Genomic DNA, 6,790 nt, shown 5'->3' on the forward strand with positions numbered 1-6,790 from the left:
TAATTAATACAAATCCACATGGGTTTATAGAAAACAGACTAACTTGCTATCTTTTTTTGATGAGATTACAAGTTTGGTTGATAAAGTTAATAGTGTTGATGTAATATACTTTGCCTTCTGTAAGACAAGTGTATTACATGGTTATATCACTTGGTTTAACATAAAGAACAAGGAGTACTTGTGGCACCTTAGAGACTAACACATTTATTTGGGCATAATCTTTTGTGGGCTAAAACCCACTTCATTGGACGCATGCAGTGGAAAATACAGTAGGAAGATATATATACACAGAGAACATGAAAAAATGGGTGTTGCCATACCAGCTATAACAAGATTAATCAATTAGGAGGGCTATTATCAGCAGGAGAAAAAAAAACTTTTGTAGTAATAATCAGGATGGCCCATTTCCAACAGTTGACAAGAAGGTGTGAGTAACAGTAGGGGAAAAATTAGCATGGGGAAATAGTTTTACTTTGTGTAATGACCCATCTACTCCCAGTCTTTATTCAAGCCTAATTTAATGGTGTCCAGTTTGCAAATTAATTCCAATTCAGCAGTTTCTCATTGGAGTCTGTTTTTGAAGTTTTTTTGTTGGAGTATTATGTCTTTTAGGTCTGTAATTGAGTGACCAGGGAGGTTGAAGTGTTCTCTGACTGGTTTTTGAATGTTATAATTCTTGATGTCTGATCTGTGTCCATTTATTCTTTTGCATAGAGACTGTCCGGTTTGGCCAATGTACATGGCAGAGAGGCATTGCTGGCACATGATGGCATATTGGTAGATGTGCAGGTGAATGAGCCCCTGATGATGTGGCTGATGTGATTAGATCCTACGATGGTGTCCTTTGAATAGATATGTGGACAGAGTTGGCAATGGGCTTTGTTGCAAGGATAGGTTCCTGGGTTAGTGTTTTTGTTGTGTGGTGTGTGGTTACTGGTGAGTATTTGCTTCAGGTTGACATTTTGATTTAAAAAAACTAGAACAATATACAATTAACATGGCACACATTAAATAGATTACAAATTGGCTAAAGATAGGTCTCAAAATGTAACTGTAAATAGGGAGTCATCATTGAGCAGGTGTGTTTCTAGTGGGGTCCTTCAGAGATCAGTTCTTGGCCCTACACTGTTTAATATTTTTAACAATGACCTGGAAGAATACACAAAATCATCACAGATAAAGTTTGCAGAGGATACAAACATTGGGGGATGGTAAACAATGAAGAAGACAGTTCATTGATTCAGGGAGATCTGGATTGCTTTGTAAATATGCCTTATAGCAATAGACTCAAGAAGCTCAGTCTATTTAGCTAACAAAGAGAAGGCTAAGGGATGACTTGATTACAGTGTTTAAGTATTTACGTGGGGAACAAATATTTAAAAATGGGCGCTTCAAACTAGCAGAGAAAGACATAACATTATCCAGTACCTGAAAGTTGAAGCTAGACAAACTGAGACTGGAAATAAGACATACATTTTTAACAATGAGAGTAATTAACCAGTAGGACTATTTACCAAGGGTTGCAGTTGATTCTCCACCACTGACAATTTTAAAATCAAGATTGGATGTTTTTCTGAAAGATATGCTCTGGGGATTATCTTGGGGAAGTTCTATGGCCTGGTGTTATGCAGGAGATCAGACTATATGATCATAATAGTCCCTTCTGGACTTAGAATCCATGAATCTCAAATAAAAAATAGCAAAAATAGAGAGGACCCAAAGATGGAGAACAAAGATAATTAGAACTGGATAGAAACTCCTTAATGAAGAGAGACTCAAGTTTAGGACTGTTGAGTTTAGGGAGGTCATAATAGGAGTATATAAAATAAATTGTATGGAGAAGATACTGCAGCTCTCATTGGCCAGAAACGGCGAACCATGACCATTGGGAGCTGCGGGGGCCCATGCCTGCGGACGGTCAATGTCAGCAAAATGTCTTGCATCCCGCAATCAGCTTATTCTGATAGGCTGCATGTGGCCCATGGGCCGCAGGTTGCCCACCACTGCTCTACTAGGTCAAAAGGTCCTTCCAACCCTTCCACAAGGGGAGGGGGAATACAGCTGCAATTACATTGACACCTGTGACACTGTTCCAGCTGTGAATGTGACACACATATTTCACAAGTATTTAAAGGATTGTGAGGTTTGCAACAACTGTGGTATTATTGCCCCTCTCACTTTGTCTATCAATATAAACACATTGTTTTATTTCATTTCATTTGAAGTCCAATGGTCCTGTCCATTTGCTGAATTAGAAAGAAGGCCCTCAGTCAGTTCAAGCTCATTCTTCTTTATATCCAAAGTCCTTTCTTTGTCTCCTACTCTTTGGAAAATGCAGCTTGAACCAGTATATGCAAACCATGTCAGAGAATAGTTGCTCTCTAGAGCTGTTAGTCTCAGCAATCCACCTTAATAAGAACATAAGAATGGCCATACTGTTTCAGACCAAAGGTCCATCTAGCCCTATCATCCGACAGTGGCGTATGCCAGGTGCCTCAGACAGAATGAACAGAACAGGTAATCACCAAGTGATCCACTTCCCGTTTCCCATTCCCAGCTTCTGGCAAACAGAGGTTAGGGACACCATCCCTACCCATTCTGGCTAATAGCCATTGATGGACCTATCCTCCATGATCTTATCTAGTTCTTTTTTGAATCCTGTTATAGTCTTGGCCTTCACAACATCCTCTGGCAAGGAGTTCCACAGTTTGACTGTGCGTTGTGTGAAAAAATACTTCCTTTTGTTTGTTTTAAACCTGCTGCCTATTAATTTCATTTGGGGACCCCTCTAGTTTTTGTGTTATGATAAGGAGTAAAAATCACTTCCTTATTTACTTTCTCCACAACAGTCATGATTTTATAGACCTCTATCAACTCCCACTATTTTTAGTTCCTGTAGGAGCTGTGGTAATCCTCACCCATGGAGTAGAACACAATCCTGCATCTACCATTCATAGACTTAATATAGTATACTGCATGTGATTGTAGTGTCTGTCATACACGGGAACTCTAGAATCTTGATTTTCATTCCTTTTTCCCTTCACTCTATTAGAACTTAAAAAAAACAAAACAAAAAAACAAACAAACTTGTCCACACTTGCATTATCTCTGATTAGAAAATGAATTTGATCAAAATGACAATTCTTCTCTTTTTGTCATTACCTTTAAAAAATTCCTATTAAAATTCCCAATCTATTTTTCTCCACAAGATACACTCTGTTATCTTATCCTTCCTGTGGTCAAATACAGGTCTATGGATTACTTTCAGAATACAATGGGCATGATATTCAGAAAGCTGATGCCTGAGGTCTATCTGCCTTAATGCTTATGCAAATTGCATCTGCAGACTAGGATTTTTTGTGAGCAAATGGATATTTAGCTCCATTTAAAAATTCCTCCTACGGCAATGTTTCAGCACAAGCAAATCCACCAAGATCCAGCTACATTCTGTAGTGAGGCAACCAGCAAATGAGAGCTTAGTGCCCTGCGGGGAACTGGTGGATTGGCCTGTCATTACTTCATTGGATTTATAGCTTATTACAACAAGCTGTAACCCTCTAACCCCCTCTTTCTTGTCCTATGACTGCAGAGGTATTAATGGGCCACTCACCTTCGAATGGTCCCTTAGAATATGTGCCAATTCCTGATGCTAAACAATCTATTCCACCTTGCTTTTCGCTGTGACACTGGGAGTGCCTTTCCTAGACCTGAAGGAGAGCTCTGTGTGGCTTGAAAGCTTGTTTCTTTCACCAACAGAAGCTGGTCCAGTAAAAGGTATTACCTGACCCACCTTGTCTCTCTAATATCCTGAGTCCAACACAGCTACAACTACACTGCATGCATTACTTCATCAAGTAATTTTCCAGTGCTTGAAGTGTTTAAATCAATATTATATGTCTTTCCCAAAAAGACTGTCTACTTCAACCACAAATCATTGGGCTAGATGCAAATATTGATGTGTGTAATTCTATGGTCTGTGTTATGCAGGAAGTCAGACTAGAAGATCATGATAATCTCTTCTGGCTTTAAAATCTATTACTCTAATCTTTAGGATTTAGAAATTCCTTATTCGCCCTCTCACACCTTGAATAGTTATCACAGAATCATAGAAATGTAGGGCTGGAAAGGATCCATCTAGTTCAGCAATTCTCAGATTGTGGGTTGAGATCCCAAAGTGTGTTGCAAGCCCGTTTTAATGCGGTCGCCAGGGCTGGTTTAGACTTGCTGGGGACAGGGGCCGAAGCCAAAGCCCCAAAGCCCCAAGCCATCTTTAAAAACACAGATCTGTTCAGAAAACTGCAAGCAAATACTTTCTTTCCAAACTGGTGGACTACTATTGGGAATGTTGAAATGCCAATAGTGATCCTGGGGGACCCAGCCTACCCTTTATTTCTGTGGCTCATGAAGCCATATATTGGTTACCTTGACAACACTAGGGAGCGTTTCAATTTCAGGCTCAGCAGATGCAGAATGTCAGTTGAATGTGTCGTTGATTGGTTGAAGGTTGATTGGTGTTGTTTACTTATAAGAATGGAGCGCAGTGAGAAAAATATCCCAATGTTTATTGCTGCCTGCAGTGTCCTCCATAATATCTGTGAAGCAAAGGGGGAAAAGTTTCCACTGGTGTGGAGGGAGGAGGTGGAGTGTCTGTCTGCTGAATTTGACCTGTCATATACAAGAGCTATTAGAAGAACTCAGTGCAGAGGTATATGGCTCAGTAAGGTTTTGAAGCAACATTTTAATAGTGAACCAGAGTAGTGTGAGCTGCTGTAGTGTCCTCTACCTGGCCTTGCTCATTTGCAGCCCAGTATAAATCTAGTAGTGATTGCTATGTATGTAGGTGTGACGGAGTGCATCAGACCCTTTGAGGCTGCCTTCTGGAGACCTCAGGGTCCTACCACACCCCATCCCATAAAGAAGCAGTGGAAGTGTCTTTCAAGTGGCCTAGAGAGGCTGCTTGGGATGCAGCCAATCAGAGAGGAGCTGCAGGGAGCAGCCAATCTGGGCCCAGCAGGCCCATGTAAAAGGAGATGCAGGAGTGAAGATGGTGTTCCTGGCTGGCTGAAGGACCTCAGATAGAGCAGATGCTGGTAGGGACCAGAGGAGCAAGAAGGAGTTCCTGGCTGGCTGATGGGACTCAACCAGGACAAGGCCCTGAGGTATGGGTGAAGAATGTGCTGTGGCTGTGGGGAAGTGGCCCAGGGAACCATAACAACGATGCAGTTTAGTTAAAGGTATGCGGTGGATGGCTGCTATCTATACAGTCCCTGGACTGGGACTCGGAGTAGTGGGTAGGCCTAGGCCCCTCCCATTAGACACTGGGGAAGTGGCTTGAATATTGAACTGTGATACACACCCAGAAGGGGAACTGAACTGTTTAGTGGCCCAACTAGAGAGTTGGGGCCAGAAAGGCCCAGACAGGGGGAAGTGTCTCCGTGGAGGGAGCTCTTGGGACATGGCTCCATAGCAGAATGGCTGGGACTGTTTGAAGATTGAGGGACAATTTGAAGGCTAGCCCAGAAAGAGCTGCAGGACAATTTTAAGATTGAGCCCAGGGAACTATGCAGGAAGACACTGACCAATCAAGGGGTACTGGGATAGGCCTCTTGTGGACTTGTACCCTGGAAGGGGTTTATCTATTTGTTGTTTCACATACAGACTCTGTATGACTCGGCCGGAGGGCTGAGTCACTGAAGACTCACTGCATAGCAGAGAGAAAGTGCAGGCACATGCACTCGGCCAAAGGGGCACTCACGATAATTGAGTGCCGCCTCATTACATTAGGAATATTTCATTGTCAATGCACCTATTAATATTGTCTGTGAATGATATTATGGGTTCAATGACAAAGTAAAGTTCCAGGAAATTGGTGGGTGTCAGACCTGCTCAGCACCAGACAGAATATGTTGTGAACTAATAAGGATGAATTTTGTTCCAAAACATAGAATGTTATTCTGTAACATGAAATTAAAAAAAAAACAATTTAAAGCTTAATAAATTAAGGGAACTGAACTTATGAAGGGGAAAGAACACCCATTTCTATTTCAGGTACACATACACCAACTGTGGCTTTTGTGGGACAGTAATTGTTTTTAATTTACCCCAGGTGGAGTGGTAAGGGTAGTGTGCTGACCCCTGATGCCACATGGGATATTGAGGGGAGGGCTATAGGGAGGTCCCAATATTGAGTTCTCTATAGGTTGCAGAGGGAGGCGAGTACAGGATTGTTGTACCTGCAGGTCTACCATAGTCTGCAGCATCTTTGTTTTCTATCTGAGAAGTGCAAGCATCTCCTGCTGCATGTCCCTCTCCGTTTCCTGTCCCTTTCTCCTCTCCACTCTATCCTTCTTGCTGTCTGCAAGTGTGATCCTCCAGGCCCTGTGCTCGTTCTCTGATGTAGCACTGACTTGCAGGATCTCTTGGAACATGGCATCCCGAGTCCTCTTCTTTCTCCTCCTTAACTGGCTCAGGTGTTCTGCGGTTGTGGAAGGGGAGACCCTGAAGGCCACATGGCAGCAGTTGCAGATACAACACACAGAGGTACCATTATCAGTTTATTCCCAATATAATTCGAAACTTAAGATACTGAATTCACTCTCCTAGCTCCCCAAAAGTTGAAAGCACTGCATTCTCACTTCTGCTTGGGATTGATGGAGCACAGTACCAATCACAGCACCAGCATGGTGAGTATGGCCCTCAGGGGAGGTGGGGTTGAGGAAATGAGCAGAGAACAACTCACTGGCATGATTACAGTTGTATAAGGCAATGGGTCTGAATACTGGCAGCGTTT

The sequence above is a fragment of the Mauremys reevesii genome, linkage group 1, assembly GCF_016161935.1.
Source record: "Mauremys reevesii isolate NIE-2019 linkage group 1, ASM1616193v1, whole genome shotgun sequence".
Classification (NCBI taxonomy): Eukaryota; Metazoa; Chordata; order Testudines; family Geoemydidae; genus Mauremys; species Mauremys reevesii.